General features: G+C 36.9%; 1 long non-coding RNA gene across 1 annotated transcript in view; it reads left to right on the forward strand.

Annotated features, from left to right (window-relative positions):
- Positions 1–12,003: 12,003 nt before the first annotated feature.
- The window catches only part of LOC135214149 (uncharacterized), a 636,319-nt gene continuing 628,105 nt past the window's right edge, over positions 12,004–20,217 (forward strand). Inside the window, exon 1 of the long non-coding RNA XR_010314297.1 lies at positions 12,004–12,161. This is a non-coding gene — a long non-coding RNA (uncharacterized LOC135214149). The remainder of the gene's footprint in view (positions 12,162–20,217) is intronic.

Here is a 20,217-nt window from a genome sequence, read left to right on the forward strand (position 1 = left end):
ATTAAATGCAATATTTATTCGAATTTTTCAGCATCCACAATTGTTTTCTTTAATTTCAGTCTGGGCAATTTGAATACAGTCACACTAATGAGGGGGCACACGTGCACACAACACATGCACACACACACACACATGGGAAACTCGGTATTAATACAAAATAGTTCTGAGAGATAATTGTATTTCATGGCCTTGCCTCACCGTCGATCAAAGGATTAGGTTAATGTCAGGGAAGAGATAACAAGGGATTTATCTTAATGAAACGGAGTAATCTCTTTTGTCTACAGCAGAACGATTGTTAGTTGGCTATCAGCACTTCTTTTGATGCATGTTTTGTTTTTTTTTTAGTTATTTTCACTGTGAACTGGTTTCCTTTTAAGTTATTCACTTTTGAGGTGGATGACGATTGCTTGATGAGAACTTGAGATTATGACAGCTCATATTCCCATTTATGAATTGCTGGTGAGTCCGGTCATTTGTTCGAAGGAAGCCTTATTAACTGATTTTATCTCTGGCTTTCAATCAGTACCTTCACAATGCTCTGTTGCAATTTAGCATCCGTCAGCACCCACCTCTTTTGGATAATGTCTCTTACGGACTACTCTTCTCGTCTTTGTGGTTTCCATTGTTGTAAAACTGTTCGTAACTTAATTCTGTTTTGTATTAATCTGCTGCTTCACTGGAACTTTCACCTACATTTTTTATAATTTCTTCTGTGACACTGTCATCAAAGCCGTTGTAAAGAAAGAGCTAAATCTCACGGTACAGCTCAAGGGGTGCATCTCCCCAGGTAGCATTGCCACTCCTGAAACGATCGCAATGTTCATCTCATATTTATGTCATTTATAAGGACGAGATTTACATTTCGTGAGATATCCGACCGAGGGAATATGGAGAGAGTTGCGTTCTGGCCGAGAGTAAGGGAAGCGATTGTGAACCTTATCACAGTATCTTGTTGTGCCCGAGCCCAAATCTACATTATTATTATATTAGCCATTTTACACCCAACACGTATGTATTTATATCTATATACGATCTGTCTATCTATCGGTACGACATCTGAAACAACCGAAGCCATTTCCATCAGAGTAGACGCAAAGGCCATCTCTGTCCGGAAACTTGACACAAGAATACGGAAGCATAATATGACTAAAGTTTTTCAACCATAAATTTGAAATTAGAAAACAATGTGGTAGAGGGTTGAGGGTGGGGGGGAGACTTACGTTGTCTAATTAGCAGCTAAAGTTTCCGGAACCCTTTGATTAACCTGTGAGGTGGCCCTGGGAGACATAACCTTATTTGGCGAGAAGTTTCTTGTCATGGAAAGAAAGTTGTAATTATGACACCATTATACTCTTTTGGTGGGCTGACCCAAATATTGCTTCATGTTCATTTTCTCTCGTTAGATTGACATTTCAGTGAGTTTCTGGTAAAACCGACTTCAGCCAGAGTTTTTACTGTATGATTTTACTCGATTTTTTTGTTCTCGGTCAAAAAATGATAGATAGCTGATTAAGAATAATTTTTATGTACCGCCTCGAAATAACTTCTGTGGAGGACTGAATCATCAATACTCATTTGGGAAGAAGTTAAGAGCTGTTTAACGTGAAGAGAGAGAGAGAGAGAGAGAGAGAGCTTACTCCTTTTTTGTCAGTTTTCTTTATTGATGATTTGGTCATCAAAATACGTTACAAAGTCAATTTTACCTTTGAGTCCATATTATGAAAATAATGAAATTTGAATTAAGTCTTGTGAAATAGATAATTTAGAAAGGCACAGTTCCAAAATTCAGGCTGAATATATACACATTTACCTTATACTTTAATAGACATCCCCCCCACCACCCATCCCTCTCTCTTTTCCATCCATTCCTGACCAAAAGAACCTCCTCTCGACTTGGGAAGACACGAAAAAACAATTTTTTTTTTCATTAAAAGTTAAGAAGTATAACTTTGGTCGCTCAACCAATTTTGTTTTGTCCAAAGTTGAATGATGACGATTCCTTCTAAGAGGACGGAGGAGGTTTCTACAACAAAAGCTCGTTATTTTTGTCCTGCCTTTCCCAATACAAATGTCTTTGAGTCAAGTAAAGGCAAATGCCAAGAACGAAAGGTGAAACAAAGTCTTGGCAACCACTTCGTTGCTTCCTCGTTGGACGAGTGGGTTGCCTGCTCGCCTACTGATTTGGTAGCGAGAGTTCGCGCCCCGCTCTGCCAACGTTGAATCAGAGAAATTTATTTCTGGTGATTAGATATGAATTTCTCGATATCACGTGGTTCGGATCCCACAATAAGCTGTAGGTTCCGTTGCTAAGTAAGCATTTGGTTCCTAAGCCACGTCCAAATATCTACTCCTTCGGGCCAGCCTTAGGAGAGCTGTTAATCAGGTCAGTGGTCTGGTTAAACTAAGATACACTTCGTGCCATTTGCCCGTATCTATGCATTCATTAGGTTCTATATCATAGCGAATCAGTTATACATATGGTTGTATATGCATGCATAACACTCATACATACTTATAAACACATATATACTTATATACGCGCTGTATTTCGTTGGAACAGTTTTACGCATCTCATTGGGCAGACGAAGGAAGCTCCGACTTCATTAGGCCCCATTCCCATCGCTCATTTCGGGCAACTTTTGACACGCGCCCCCCCCCCCCCCCCCCCGTCCAATTGGTCCCCTTCATCCTGCGATGATAAATGCTACAGTTTGAAATAAGTGTATATTATTATGTCCTCGATTTTTCCATAATTTGTAAGGCTCCCGGAACTCATTCTCCCGAAAATGAAGGTGCGCATATTTAGTGAAATGCGTCAGCAATAAAGTTCAGGTTTGAAAATAACGTTCTTGGAATGCGACCCCCCCCCCCCCCCACCTATGAGGCAGGTGCTTTCACGTACCTCAGTGGCGTGAGATAATCACGAAATGAGTGAAGGGTGTTTACAGCGTCGCTTCAGCCTTCACTGCTTCCATTTTTAGCAATTTATCTTAAGCCTATTTCTGCCTCCTTTCTTCAGTCCTGCTATCCAACCTCTCTAACAGTTATTCTTAGTGCAACTGTGTGGTTTTCCTCAGGTTCCACCTCTAGATCCCTCATGTACTTTACTTTCTGGATCTCTTCATCTTGCTGTCCAACCACTCTAACTCCCTTTTTTCACTGTAACGTAGTGCTGAATGGCTGAAAGTGACCCCCAGCACTTGGCCCCATAGAGGGGTAGTGCCTTCAGTGCACCTCACGCGGTGCTCTGTAGGCATCACTTAAGGTTCTTTGCAGCGTCCTTTCGGCCCCTAGCTGCAACCCCTTTCATTCCTTTTACTCTACCTCTGTTCATATTCTCTTTCTTCCATCTTACTTTCCACACTCTCCTGACAATTGTTTCATAGTGCAACTGCTTTGATGTTTTCCTCCTGTTACACCTTCCGTTTCAGCGCTGAATGGCCCTAGTTGCCGCAGTGTTTGGCATTATGCCTAAAACCTATAAATCAAGTCCTAGTGCTTGGCTTGGCAGCCTGAATCCCATAAAACCAATTAGCTATTCTTGTGATGACTGTATGTCTCCGATTTATGGATGATAAACTGAATGTCGGGTATTTGTTACCTTCGGTGTACTAATGTAGAGAACACAAACTCCTTTTTCGAAAAACAACTCTTCGAGAAACAGTTCATTTTAACATAGAGATGAAGAGGCCGAAGCCTCGTGTATAGATGTATCCTCTTCCGAGATGAAGCATAATCCCCAAACTTTGTTCGCTGTCGAACTATGAAACTAATAAGAGTTCGCATAACTTCCCTTTCTTGCACCACCCGGAAGCCCCCTAATGAACAGGTTGATGTGATCTGTTCGTCTGCATAAGTTGCATCGCTGTGTAGTTCGATTTCTGCTTAACAAAATAAAAATAGATTCTGTAGATTATCAAGTTTGTTCATTCACCTTTCACATTAGGCCTCTCGAGGTAGTGGCATAGTATATGGGTTTGTCTGGGTATCTTATACTCATTTCAATCAAAAAGGAACACAGTATATCTCTTTCCATTATTCAAGAATATGCTTGCAAGCAGTATTTCCGTAAAAAAAACATAGAATAAACCTGCCTATTCATTACTCAAATTATGCTTGCAAGCAGTATTCACTTTCAAGAAACGCTAAGGTAGAAAATATCTTAATTACTCTTTATACCGCGACGGAAACAAGAGAAGACGCTCGGAAAAATTGCAAGCAACAGCTTCAGTCTCTTTGCTCAGGAAGACGAAGAACAAAAGACGACGAACAGAAAGGACTAGAATAAAGAAACACCCACTTACGATTCTAACGATGTTGTTTGTCGTCCACAGAACAAAGACTAATAATAACCAGACACGGAAAGCAAGAATTTAATTGCCTAACTTTGCCTTTGTCTTTTGTGGCAAAAACTTTTCACGTCAATGAAGACTCTCTCTCTCTCTCTCTCTCATTTAGGAATGTACAGGTTTTGTTCTTAGCAACCTCAGAAACACACTCTGTCGTCTGTTTTGTCTCAAGACTCGAGCAAGTCGAAATTACTTCCGACACGAAAGATTTTTTTTCTTCAATTCCGTTGATTCATTTTCATTTTTAATATTATTTCGTGTCATGCAAACTTTTTTTTTTTTTTTTTTCAAAATCTCATCAGAAGCGTTTAGCACTTTTTAGGTTCACTTCACTTTTTTTTTTTTTCATTAAGGAGTTTCATGAGAAGCATTTTTCGAATGAATAAAATGCCTGCTATATTTGTGCAGAAGGCAGTGGGCAATTCTCCTTGACTGCCTTTCAGAAATGCGAAAGTTTAACGTACTCTTCAAAATTCATTTTCCTCATTTAATTTAAGTAATAGCAGACACCATTTAATTTCATCTCCATGTTACACGACGTAAAGGATCCGTCATTTTATGCTTAATTTTTCCTCGTAACATATCCCTGTTAACAAAATGAAGACAGGACGGGGATGGTTGTGAATAATAATGATATTTTTATCAGCAGCCAAATTAGCTTATTCATCGCGTATTGGTAGTAGATTTCATTGTACTTGACTCGGAAAGCTTGTTTTTTTTTTTTATTCTTCTTATTCACCCGTGAATTTGAAGAAGCGATGACGCAACCAGTTAGTTATTCTCTTGAATAAGAAAAATGTGAAAATATGATAGCTGGAACTGGAAAAATAGTAAAGAGAGAGAGAGAGAGAGAGAGAGAGAGAGGCGTCTGATGCCTTTATCATTAACCAAACGTTTATGGACGAAATGCAAAGGATGTGGAAGACGCCTCGTATAGTGAATGAAAGACGGTCGGCGCCCATATTTGTACTGTCTGTCTGATTATTTTCTTTACAGCTATGTATGCGTGTATATATGCATACAAGCCTAAAAATACGTTCACACAGACACACACGCATATATATATAATATAATATATATATATATATATATATATATATATATATATATAGATATATATATATATATGTATGTATTGTGGTGTGTGTGTGTGTGCTTAGATAAAAATGTGCGTCGAATATCTCAGTTTTTGTTTTTAAAAGAGAGAGAGAGAGAAGAGAGAGAGAGAGAGAGACAGTATTTTCATCTTGCTCAACAGAGAAAACAACTTACATAATAATTACAGCACTTGTTCAGAAAAGGAAAAAAAAAAGAAGAAAAAACTTCAAAGGGAAAGGACAGTCTCCCACTCATATATATTCATATCTGACCTCATTTACAAACTGGTCACCAGCGCTTTTGCTTTCTAATCCAGGGATATACTTTATATGTAGAGTTGTTAAAATGCTTTGTTTTTAACTGGTACATTTAATACTGTTATGCTTATAACTATTATTATAACTATAACTATTATCGATCGATACCACAGCTGCTACTACTAATACTGATAATATTAGTAATAATAATGATAACATCGATAATGCAATTTATACTATTTATCTTTAGCTAATGAAGCAAATTTTATTTATTATGTATAGTTCACTACTTTTCTTTCCTCAGTATGATAATCTTATTAATTCATGGACTTTATTTCCCTACTACAACTTCCTGGAATAAAAGGGGCGTTTTTCATTTATTCCTTAAGAAATTATTCTAATTATTATTTACTATTATCATTATTATTATTAGTTTTTCAAATTTCATTGGCCATGTAAGGACTGCAGTGATTTCTCATCCTATTATATACTATATAGTAAATTTTCCTAGATTTTTTATTGTCGTTTTTTCGTATACACACTTCTTAGTTTTTTTCATTACTAAACTTACTCTAATGATCTCTCTCTCATGCATTTTTTTTTATAGTAACATACATGATGATTATCTCTCTTTTCCCTTATGTTTTCCTAATAACGTTCTAATGATCTCTCTCTCTCTCTTAGCTGTTTTCTATCCAGAAGGATAAAATTTTTCATCTTTTCTATATCTCTTTGTTATCTTTATAAATAAATTGTTTTTTCCTAATATCATAAATGACTCTCTCTCTCTCTTTCTCCATCTGGGTATTTAGGCGGCTTTGACGCAGTGGCAAACATTAATGCTCGAATGCTCACTTACGTACACACACACACAGAGTCTCAAAATACAGCAATAAATATGAGAGAAAGTTGTCTTAACTCATTTCAAGTTTTATCAAGAACTGGCGTTTTCCATTAACACATACATGCAGCAGTAATGTATACTTGCATACATTATTCGATAGTTTCTATGTATACTGGACCGACCCATTTCCGAACATAATGAAGATTCATCTCTTCTCTCTTGGCCATGAAATGAGAATATTGCTTTCGAGGAGAAAGTTGCGGTCATTTGCTGCTTTAAGAGGGTAGTGGCGTTGTTCCTGCACCCGTTATGCAAATGGGGAATGGACTGTCAGAGAAGATCTAAGGCCTTTTGGGAATATCTGGGTATTTTGCTTCTTTCTGTTAGATAGATTAATAGTGATGGTGACGTATTAATACGTGTCGCAATGTTGAGGACGTTGAAAATGATAGTGGTAATATATATCATTATTATTATTGTTATCAGTGTTTATTGGGAGACTTTATTCATAATTGTTTGGCGTGATCAGTTAATGAAAGGCTTAGTGTATATATATATATATAAGTATATACTATATCTATATCTAATATATATATATATATATATTCATACATATATTTATATATATATAGTATATATACATATATATCATATTATTAATATATATATATAGATATAGTATATATATATCATATATATATATATGTATATATATATATATATATATATATCGTCTATATATATATATATATATATGTATATATATATATATATATGTGATATGTACACGTTTTGAACATATTGACATTTACAAAGATTCTCTCTCTCTCTCTCTCTCTCTCTTCCATCATGTTGAGTAAAGAATCTCTACGTGTTCCTTTAAAATTGCGTGTACAATGATTCATTTACGAATATTCACAACTAAATACATATTTCAACCATTAGTGTGCAGCTTTATCTGTCTACTGTCCCAAATGATTCTCTGTATATGGCTAAATTTTATTGGAATATTCTTTCTGGTTTATCATTCATAAACACCAATTTAGGTCAAACATTAATTTCCCACTCATGCAGATGTCTGATGAAAGTTGTTTGGGTTCGAAAAACCCGAAGCTAAGTGGCGGAGACTCAAGGCACCTATTAAATGAGGATGGTAATTCACTGAAGAGTTTAAGTATTTTTAAAGGATAACAGGATAACATCAGCCTTTGGGTTGAGAATAATAATGCAGCTTAGTTTTAGCGTTACTGGAAAATATGAGATCTAGTTAAGAGTGATGTATTGACGAGTATGAAAAGTTCCGAAAATATGGAACCTTCGGTAGTGGCTGAATTTACCTGACCTCTGGGAATTTGACGAGCATTAAAGAAACGACTGCAGTTTATCTCAAGGTTAAACAGCCTCTTCATTTACTATTGACAGGTTGACAATCGGTAATAATGAAAACAGTTTTTATTATTTTGATCATTACTGACATTTGATTAAAAGCACAACAAAATGTGTTATTTGTGAAAAAAACTCATTTATTCCCAATCATTTATGTATGGTTATCATTCATAATTATTTAGATCTTCCGATGAAATGTTATTAACCAGCCCAGAAAATTAATTAGGTTTGATAATGATGATAGTATGATTAGCTTTAGCTATACTACTACTACTACTACTACTACTACTAACTACTACTACTACTACTACTACTACATAATAATAATAATAATAATAATAACGACTATCCTGAACACACCAAACGTCATAGACTCGAATCTTGACAAAGGCAGACGAATACATCATATATAATTCCCTTTGTGAAACTTGTTCACGTGAATGAATTTCTCATATGAGCATCATTTGCAACCTTAAAATTCCAAACGAGGCCTCGTGTAAAAACATATTTCTGAAAAATGTCCATTTTTAAGAAAGTAACATTACGTACTTGATCTGTGTATGAAAATAACCGCTTCAAATAATTATTTCTTCGACTCAATCAAAGTTCTTACAAAATCTGTTACATACTGTTTAAGAAATGGAGGAACTGAATAAACATTTATTTCCATGGGATAAAATGTAGGTGCAGGCATGGGGCGGCTATTAACCCCATCCCAGAACACAAGGACCTTCGGTTAGTTCAAGCGTACCAAAATCTCAGATAGTGGGGCTAACAGGAGATGCATGACATAGGCCTAACAAAAGTCTCAAATAGTGCGGCTAACACGAGTTTTATGACATAGGCCTACCTTATACTATTGAATTCAGGGCCCAATGAAACTGTTAATCGTTTCTGTCTGGTAGGCTTAAAAGCTTCACCAGGAGAATCAGTTTCCTTTCCGTCGTCTTTATATTTTATGGGTCTAACTATAGACAGAGACAAAAGAAAGGGAGATAATCGACAAAATGTGACTCTTCTATAATTCATTTAATTATCCTCTCCCGTAAAATTAGGCCTATGAAGGCGATGGGCAGTTATAGAGCCATTTGATGGGGGGTGGGGATTCAAGGGAAAACTAAGAGAGAGAGGGAGAAAGATGCTAATGAATTAGAAATGATAGAGAGAGAGAGAGAGTCACAGGGATGATATAGACGGCTGGAATAATGGCAGCTCATTTTAATATTAAGAGAAAAACGACGTTTGAAACACCAAATTGAATATATTAGCGTTATTTGTGCCTTTTTAAAATTGATGATTCTCATGGCCTCTGCATTATGATCTACACCAAAGTTTCAGATCAGTCGTTTAATTCTGCAAAGAATTGGTTTGCCAGCAATGTTGCTCAATGAGAGTTTTCTTCGAAAGTGACGAGGACTTAATGAAAACGAGACGCTATTTCAGGGGAAACAAAACCATTTGAACATTGCTTCTTACCGTTTCTGAGGTGTATTCGTGAAAAGCTTGGTTCTCAGAGGCATGCACGATGGAAAATCGAAACGAGTATGGTTTTAGTCACTATCACTTTTGGTTTTTTCAATCAATATCAACAGCCTATTTTAACGTCACCCGCCAGAATGGTGTCTTGTGGAAGACACGCCACAAGCGTAATGTCAAATGTAGTTATCTCGTTTTAGGTTATATACTATCACATAAAAAAAATATCCGAGTGTGGGTTAATGTTCGTTTTATTTTCTATGTATTTAGAATATTATAATTATTTCATTACTTTTGGTAAATTATTTTTGGTGCAGGACTAAATTGTAATACATAAGTAACATTCATTTGATCATGCTTTGTTACTTGCTAGTTGCTGGTGTTCTAAGTTGTAGGTGCGGTGGGTTCGGTGAAATCGTTACGGTGTCAGTTTGGACATATTTCTGTGGTCAGGTTGCAACTCTTCAATCGTTATGAACGGTATAATGACATTTGGAGGAAAAGAAACTATAAAGTATGTTAAAGGAGAGAAAAAAAAAGCTTCTTTTGTTAATATACCGGGTTACCCAATGTGAGAAAACCATCCACCGAAGAGCATAGGCCTAGTGGCTACTCTGAAGTTCGTGTTCCTTAAATAGATGGTAAGTGTGATTCATTTGTCATTATATGTTTGATTTAACTTTTTTTCCCTTTGTAAATCGGTTCTGTGACTTTCGGGCGTCGCCAATATTGTATACCGTTGGCTTAGCCTACTCAATAAGGCAGCCATGTTTACTAATGTCTGCTTCGATCTTGGCTGCAAACTGGCATTGCAAGTACAGGGCTAAAGGTGCTAACAAACATCAGATTATTCCTATCATGAATTCAGGATATGGAGAATTGTGAAAGGTTTCATATTGGAATCACTTTATCCATTACAGACCCAGCAGGGCATTGCATTTCGTTATAGTGAACAACGCGTACTAAAAGGACCGTCCCGTACCTTCCTCACTACCAAGGCATATCGGGTAAATCGTTACTTGAAATGTAAGCCAAAATATCGTACAGGCCCATACCTAGTTTTTTTTTTTTTTTTTTTTTATGGAAGGGTGGGGGGTGCCTTTTTCCCGAAACGACCTTTTCTTCTATAAATATCATTGCATATATATGTAGTAGTATATGCAAGAAAATGTTTAGTTATATTAAGAAGAAAAATTGGGTACCTATGCAGTCCTACCCGATTAGATGTTATTCAAAGTACTGACTTTGGTTAACAGAATTTCACTTATAATGTTGAAAGTTTGCACTGAAATTCAAGAATATTTCTTCAGCGTTATTGACTGATTCATTTATTATGTTAACGATAACATGCATATTACTTTATTTGTTGTTATGTTATATACTTTTACTTAAAAAAAAAAAAACAATTGTTATTTACATTGTAAGTACAGTTCAATGAAAAAGATAGTCACAGAAACTATGGGCTTCCAGAAATTTGGTATGGACCTGCCGTAACTATATTGGAATCCATTATTGAAGATGCTGTGAAGATAGTAGTGTTAAAAATGATGAAGATACGATAGGAAAGTGATAGAAGAGAAGATTAAAAAAGAAAAAAAGTAGAGAACTGCAGGGAAGGTCCACGATACCTCACTTGTTTCTACAAAGTATACATGAGCCGTTTACCACGGATTATTTGCCGTAAAAGCTCTCTATAACTCCATTTCACTCTGTCGGTTTGTATTTCAAATGTTCGAAATATTAGAAATTGAGACTAGTTATGTGAGGTGAATAATAATGGCTGACAGGTTATTCTGCTTCCTGTGAATTCTCGGGAGGAATTCCATTTTGACTTCTTCGTTAGTTTTGCGTTTTCTGGAAGTAAATGATCTGTGGTCCTTTATTCACGAGCAACGGAGGCTGTGAGAAAACCCAGATCTGGAAAGTAAAGGAGAAGCATACGTGGGTCACAGTAACGGTGTTGTCTGATCTTCACAGTTGAATGAGGCATTTGGTGGTTTGCTGGGTGTTACGACCACCATATATACTATTCTTAATTTTCACGATGTTTTTCACTTGATAATCTTTATATTAAAGTTTACCCCTCAGTAACGTCTCCGCCCAGTACATCTCCCAAGAAAACCAGCGCATAGGCCTAAGCAGTGCTACTGACTTTGTGCCATAACGAAGCTGACTGCTTTGTATGACCATAGGCCTAGTGATAGCCATCATAGACCTAATCTCGGGCCCCATCATTCCCAGTTACTTTGGATCTTTGTGAAATGGGAAGTAATCCATAGTAGGCTTCGATCAATTAAGAAGCTTAAGGTTTAGGCCTACGGTTTAGCCCCCTTTGGTCAAGGGCATTTGCACAGAAGGATTTCGTTTAAGAATATCGAGACATAATTGCCATGTCTCATTAAACAGTTCTTCAGTTTTATCTCATTTTGAAATAAGTTGAATGACCTATTTTAGCAAATATGGAATCAGTATTTATTAAATTTAATTAGTAGGGACTGTATTGACATTTGTTATTGGAAGTTTTAGCTTTTTTTTTTTATTGTTTTTCCTCGAGTAATTCTTACCCATTTCCTCATTTTATTTTCAGAGGGACTAGCAAGATATTCCTGATAAAAAGAGAACGATAAAAGACAGCCCTAAAAGAGAGGTGAGTTGAGAGAATCCACGCAGAGATGAGTAGACTCACTTAATCATTCCATCACGACCGACGTCAGCGCCATGCCTGGATGTCTGATAACCACACTCAATCAGGTCGGTCATCTTTCTTGTCTTTTCAGTGACTCCTAATTCACAATCTTCAAGCTTCGTTTCCTCATTCCGCATTCTGTAAAACACTCCAGTTATAGCAGATTCACATCAACCGTGCATTTGATGCCTAGGCCAGTCCCTTACGACGCTCCTGATTGGCTGTTGATAAGCCAATCACAGGGCTGGAAACTCTCAGTCTCTCTCGAGAGTTCACATGGGTAGGATCTATGTTCCACATCTCCTGAGGGATACCTCTTTCAAAAGTACCCCTCAGGAGAGGTGGAATATACATCCTGCCTATGTGAACTCTCTCGAGAGACTGAGAGTTTCCAGCCCTGTGATTGCCATATCAACAGCCAATCAAGAGCGTCGTAAGGGACTGGCCTAGGCATCATATGCACGGTTGATGTGAATCTACTATAGTACACGAGGTGCCCTTTCATTTTAAGCTGAGATCATTTCTGCGGATATTTTACCATAACCTGCTGTTTTTCATCTCTTGTTTCGTTATTATTGAATCTGCTAAAAAAAATAGTGGTCATTCATGCGCACAGTTAATCATATTATCCCATCATCTCTTGTTATTCGTGAAAACACCAATAGTTATCATTATTATTATCATTGTTGTATATGCCACTTACACGATTTGTATTGAAGCGTGAACTGCTGGTAATTCTAATTAGGAATTACAACTAGGGCAACAGTGAAACTCCCCGTAGGGGGGTAGTGCCGTCAGTGGACCTCATGCGGTGCACTGTAGGCATTACTTAAGGTTCTTTGCAGCGTCCCTTCGCCCCCTAGCTGCAACCACTCTCGTTCCTTTTACTGTACCTCCTTTTATATTCTCTTTCTTCATGTTACGTTCCACCCTCTCCTAACACTCGATTCATAGTGGAACTGCTTTGAGGTTTTCCTCCTGTTACACCTTTCAAACCTTTTATTGTCAATTTCCATTTCAGCGCTGAATGACCTCATAGGTCCCAGTGCTTGACATTTGGCTTAAATTCTATATTCAACTCTAGATTCAATAGTGAAACTAACATCTGATTTGTTATACTTTTATCTGAAGAGTTGGATGCTGTACTATGCGCATAACTTGCGAGGAGGAAAATACATAGTCATTTAGTTTCTCGTAAGGGAACCGCTGTTCCAAACGAGGGTATGTGGATGGTAACGTGGTTCAAGGTAATGGGCTCGCAACCTCATCTCAAAAGGAAATTATGGAAAAAAATGCATTATATATATATATATATATATATATAATATATATATATATATATATATATATGTATGTATGTATGTATGTATGTATGTGTGTGTGCGTGCGTGCGTGCGTGCGCTTGAATAAGCATTTAATCCAAGCAACGTTGGTCCTCGAAGCACTTGAATTCTCCGTCTGCTTAATCGTCCCCGAAGTTTCTTTCTTAATGAAGGACATCAAATGTTTCGGGTCGCGAGGTTTTATTGTTCTTACTTCCCGTAAGAGTTCTGGACAATTTCCTTGTGACCGAGAAGAAAGTGGTGATTCTCATTTCTGTCGTGACGCAAGTGATGGTTCTCGATTTAAACGAGCGGAAAATAACGAGTTCTTCGTTGAAGCGACATCAGATTTATTTGAGTTTAGGCAAATGGGAAGCATGTAATGCAGATTGAAGATGGAAACTGAGCATTTATGTGTTTGAGTTTTTCGCCGAAAATTTTCTTTTTTTTTTCTCAAGCTTAGTTGGCATACTTAATGATTTAATTGGCTTTTATTGGTAGTGTTTCGGTTTTGTTTCCATTTGTGCTATGAGTGGAGGCTGATTGTCAGAAATAGAACAATAGAAAGCAATTTACTCCTCACCTGGATCTATGGCGATTTATATCCTCGTGAGTCGAAGTCATCCACTCATAGATAAAAAAAAATAATTTTCTAAATAGATTAACCACAGAAATTCATTGTAACATGTAATAAATTTCAAGTAAATCGTCTGAAATATTCATTTCAAAATATCAGTCTGTCTCTCATTATCTAGCCCGTCTCTTTGTCTATTAGTCTGCGTGCTAGTGTTTATACAGCACTGTTACGTTGTGAAGGCTATAATTCAACAGGGAATTGATTTGCTTAGTAACAGCAAGGCTGCGTGATTATGCTAATGAGATTGAATTGTATTGTTTCAGTACAGAAAATCCTTTAATTGCCCATTGCTGAAAGTCTCTCTTGCAATTTTTTGAGAATTTAAAATTTGCGTTCCAAAAATATATTTCTCTTTCAAAACATATCCTGGATTTGTGGCATCCGTGCTTCGTTGTCACTGGAACAAAAGGGAACCAAAGTCGTTATGACCCAAATCCTAGTGAATCTGACCCCGGGAAGTGCAACTGAAAGGAACATGCTGTAAAATACGTTGTGGAAAGGTAAAAAAAAATAAATAAAAATAAATAAAATAAATAAATCCCGGAAACAAGGGAATGACCTCTCAACATTTATTCATATTTTTATTATTTTATTTTCAATGTGTAGCATAATCTGGAGATCTCTCCTGCTTTCAGTCTCTTGGGGGACGAAAGGCGATTTGTGCAGACTTTAATGAGTTTTTCTCTCGTGATTGTTTATCTTTCTTTTTTTTTTACATCTTAAGCTGCTTTGCGAAAATCCGTGAAAGAAACTTAGACTGTTGGGATTTAATCTTTCTTGTAAGAGAGAGAGAGAGAGAGGAGAACGTTTCTTACAACATCAATGTCTTTTTTTTTTTTTTTTTTTTTTTTTTTTTTTTTTCATCGTCACTTATGAAAAGAAGTGAGAAGAGTATTAACTTCGCTAAAAACGTTCTGTCTGATGGAAAATTTTGAAATGAGAAACATTTTTCTGGTTTATAATGAGAAATGATAAACAATTACTATCTATAAGAGATGAATAAATAAGGCAAATGAACCCTAATTGATCCGAAGTTTCGGATCAAGTCTCTCTCTCTCTCTCTCTCTCTCTCTCTCTCTCTCTCTCTCTCTCTCTCTCTCTCTCTCTCTCTCTCTCTCTCGGTGATGTTGACGTTCAACCGATTTTTATAACTGTGCTTATGATATTTTTTTTACTCTCGAGTAAAAATTACGCTGTACAGTTTGAGCAATTTCTAGATGTTCATGTTTTTTTTATGTCGAGAGTTGAATAATTTGCAACAAACCTTATGCCACGACACCCAGAAAAACAGTAGCAAAATATCATTTTGTCCTTCCCTAAAATAACCACAAGAAACGAGGCTCCATTTTTCAATAAGCTTCATCACTTCTCGAAGCGTTTGTTAGTCTGAAGTTGCCTTGAAGGTTGGAGACGATGATCTCATTGAAAACGTTTCTGGGGGAAAACGTTTTTGAAATCTGCCGTCATTTGGGGGGATTCAAGTGCGACGTTGAGGCATTGGATCGGCTTCGGTCAAGTGACTGCAAAACACGATCATTTTTCGTGTGGGGGTCGGGGTGGGGGTGGGGGGGGGGGAGAGAATTCCTCCTCCTCTCCTTTTCTTTCTTCTTTTTTCTCTCTTTTTTTAGGACATGAATCGGGTCATATCCTTTATTCTGGATTATTCTCTCTCTTACAGGAAGAAAGGAAGCAGTTGTCTTCATTCTTAACTTCTGACTTTTTGCCTCCACCAGGAAAAAGGGGAAAGGATTCTGTCCTTTCCTCGTGTCTCTGTCAGTCTTGTCCCTGAGGCCGGAAGGAGGTATAGGAGGATCATTTTTGACATTGTGTGAGCTTCCGTATCCTGTTCTGTCTATTATAGAAGAGACTAGAAATGACACTTCAACTTTGCTTCTTTGTTAAGAACACCTGGAGGGGTCAAGGACAATAATACTTACTGATATAGTATGTAACTGTAGAAATACGTCTAAGTAAGAGGTAAATGGCTAGTGCATCAATAACAATGTTTTACATAGGCCTAAATCTTCCGTGCGCTGGAGAATTGTTTTCCTAATGTAATATCGATATGTTTTTTCGAGGGGGGGGCGGATGCATCTCGTCAACATCATCCCGTATTGGCGTTCCTTTAAAAGCAACTGATGAATAATTAATGTTTTGGATTAAGGTCGACTCAAAGTCGTATTAATTCAGGTGACTCTCCAATTTGTATGATGAGAGACGAAGGCAGATTTTGTAATGGGTCCCCGGAATCAAGTACAAAAGCGCAAGGTTTGCATTTTAGGGGGTCAGTTGGAACTATTATTTCATTTGTGACGTTATATATATCCTTTATGAATATTCTTATATATGTTTTCCACTTATCATTACCGTTTCTAACCTTTTGGTGTTTTTTTTTCGTTTTCGTTTTTAAGTCTTGTCTGCATAGTTGTCATAGTTTCTTTTTTTTTTTTTTTATACCAACTTTCCTGAAATTTCTTGTGGTCGTTTCCTGAAGGGTTACCCATTTACCTCCATTATTCTGCCACGGGATATTCTTACTTCAACATAGTTAAGAGTTGAAATCGAGGGCCTTTTCGTAATAAATGACCACATATAATTGTATTTGCAATACAGAAAGCACATGTCACCTACAGAGCAAATAATTCGAAAGTCTGGATCTACCTAATATTAGGCTAGAAGTTCTCTCAAGCTAAATCACGGTATTTTACTTACATCATAGAAGCATTGGTTTATCTTTAGTTTGATTAATCATAACGTTATATATTTAATGTTTTACTCTCATTTTGACTCTTTCATTGGTCTCTTTCACTAATATTTTTTTATTTTCATTTTCGTTTTCACTAAAACTTTTTCTTTATTTTTTACCCCTCCACTTCCCCATTAACAAAATCACGAGAGCAGTAACTTTTTATTGTTTTTCTCGACGAGACAAACATTCACCTGAGAGTTTCCTTCAGAGAGCTCCAGTGCCTAATGGTTCTGGACTTTCCGTTGCGACCCCAGTGGCCTTCGCCAACACACCAAATGCTGTTTTTCTTCGGTATGTTGGAACGGGAATTCTGGAATTTAGGGCATTGCCAGAAGTATATATATTTTCTCAAACCAAGGCTTGTTTTTATCTCTCTCTCTCTCTCTCTCTCTCTCTCTCTCTCTCTCTCTCTCTCTCTCTCTCTCACCACGCATAATCACAGACACACGTACCTTTTATTAAGTTCCTTGGATGCAATCATATAAAAATGTTTTCAATCTTTCACCTGTGAAAAAGCAAAAAACCAAAAGAATATCTGTTCAAAGAACTTAGCAAAGATACCTTTCTTTCGTCTTAAATTCAAGTAAAGAAAGGCAAAGAATCCTGTGAGATTAGAAAACGAACCAAAAGCTAAAAAACAAACAAAAAGAAAATATTATTCGAGCGTCCCTCTCCTTCTCTCCCTCATTGTTCAGTGGCGAGAGATGAGACGGAAATTTTTCATTGGACGACGTCGTTCCCTCACCAATTAGAACATTTCTATTGCTATTTTGCTTACAGAACTCTCTAATATTAGTCTATGTTACTGAACAGCAAATTTATCTTTTGGTTCAGGTGAGATTCCTCTGTTTCGCTTCCGAGAAAGAGGAATTGTTGAAGTAAAACAGAAATCTTTTGGTTTTCTTTATTTAGATATTTTCTCGTTGTTTATATTTTACTCCCGTTTATTCAATGCCATGTGACCCTTGCGATATATGGATAAACAGAGTTCAGAAGGACCATTTATGAATCTGATTTTTACCATATCATATGTAGTATCGTATATACAGAAATTGCTCCCTGTTAGAAGATATTATATCTCGGCCTGCATTGAACTTTGTGGTTTCCGATAAATAGTACCTTCCTTTTTAAACGATTCAGGTAATTCGTATTAGAAATCAAGAAAGCAATAGATTACGCTGCAATATAAATGTTATACTGTATAACTTCAGGTTCTTGACGCAAATAAGACAAAATGTCCCCCAGCAAAATTTTGATTATTCCCACATTTGTGCAAAGGTTAAAGAATGAAATGCAGTGTCAGCAAAGTGCAAGAAATGATATATTTTAATTTAGGAAGTAAATAGGCCTGAATGAATTATGGGATTTATCGTATATTCTCCATGAACACAGTCTCTCTCTCTCTCTCTCTCTCTCTCTCTCTCTCTCTCTCTCTCTCTCTCTCTCTCTCTCGTGTCAACTGCTTTCTTGTCTGAAAATCTTGAATTTTCCAATATAACCCTAATTAAAAATAACTAAAATAATTCGTTCCCAATGACTAATAAAGCGACAAAGAGGGAGCATTTTCAATTGCAAGAAGTCTTCAGATCCAATCGAATGATCCCTTCCCTCATTTGTATGAGGCTCAGTTTTTAAGCGAGAGAGTGTTTTAGAATAATTAATGCACTTGCCGCTTCACATTATGGGAGACGAGTTCAGAGCTGACATGTTAGCAAAGTAAGCTCTTTATGCTAATTGCTTGGTTTGACGCCCTGTTTATGTCTGCTAGCTCTGTCTGGTGAGCGATATGACACTGAGGAGGGCGGGGTTTAGTTCCCGATTCCCACGGCTTTTCAAGGAATTTGGTTTTAATATCTAGAGATATAAATATTTCATTCTCTAAATGAATTGAAAATTAGATTTAAGGAAACATATAATACTTGAAAAGTATTGAAAATTAAATTTACGGAAACATATAATACTTGAATAGTATGATATGGATTTTCAGAGTAACTTGGTCCGATTCATAAGTAATAATGGATGGCGAAATCAAACCGTCGAAATGTTGATATGAAGATGGAGACGTTTTCTCTTGATGAAGCGCAATACGCTTTCTGATATCTGTGTTGAGAGAGAGAGAGAGAGAGAGAGAGAGAGAGAGAGAGAGAGAGAGAGAGAGAGAGAGAGACAGACAGAGAGAGAGAGAGAGAGAGCAAGGCTATAGAAGAATGGAGGATACACAGACAACAAGTCTCTTGGATGAATGTGAATATGGAGATGGTAGATAAATATAGCAATTGACGAAGTGCAGTACGGTTTCTGATATCTGAGTTGAGAGAGAGAGAGAAAGAGAGAGAGAGAGAGGCTATAGATGGGGGATATACAGACAACGAGTCTGTATATCTGTATCAGCAAAATAATTGGAAAAGGAAAAATTCACTTCCTGAGACATTCATTAATATATTGTTATTTTCCCTCATCACTTCAGTGTCTTTTAAATAATAACAGGAATCTAATTTTCCAAACTGTTTGAAATTCATTTATAAATCGCCATAATGTTTGTTAAGAACATAAATTAGGGAAGACTATTCCGATTTACTACCAGCCTGTAAATACAACGGGAAATTAAGGCATAATTTATCAAACGGATTTGATGTCAAGAGAATAGATTAAAAAAATCTTTTTATACAAACTGAAAGAATATGTTAATCTTCAGAGAGACAGAGAACAGAATTACAATACTCTTCACACGCTTTCTCTCTCTCTTCTGTCTTTATGTGAAACCCCAAAAAAGTTGTTACGAATATTATGCTGGAAAGACGTCAGAATTTGTCTTTTATAGTTCGATGCATCTGCCACATTTTCATATAAGTAACAAGAGTGACTGGAACATGAAGCAGATTACTTTTCGTGTAGGGACGTATTATATCTTCTCTAGACAATATTTTGCTCCGTGGGAGCGATTTCCTTCTCGTGAATTTTAAATGATACTTTTGTATAAGCTACACTTCCTTTCTCATTGGTTCTCCCTGTACATTTCTTATGGGTCGCTGACGTCATCACCGGGAGGGAGAAAAGCCTTTGATCCTTTGCCCTTTCCTACCTGCTGACATGTCCTCTCTCCTCTCTCTCTCTCTCTCTCTCTCTCTCTCTCTCTCTCTCTCTCTCTCTGCCAATTTGGTGACTGCCACGATGCACACCAGCGAGAATGGTTTGGGCTTATTTCCATTATCCTCCAGGAATAGACTCGCGATTATCAGTATCCTACGACGTAAGGGGCTAATCCGTTATTTTCGTTCATATCCTCCCACAAGGGATCCACAACTCCCTGCTAGACTACTTGGAAGACCATAGTGGCAGACAGGTGCAGGCTGACTAACGTTTAGTAATTGTGGAAGCATATGAAAAATGCTCCGTAGGGGGTTTAGTGCCGC

The sequence above is a fragment of the Macrobrachium nipponense genome, chromosome 45 (assembly GCF_015104395.2).
Source record: "Macrobrachium nipponense isolate FS-2020 chromosome 45, ASM1510439v2, whole genome shotgun sequence".
Lineage (NCBI taxonomy): Eukaryota > Metazoa > Arthropoda > Malacostraca > Decapoda > Palaemonidae > Macrobrachium > Macrobrachium nipponense.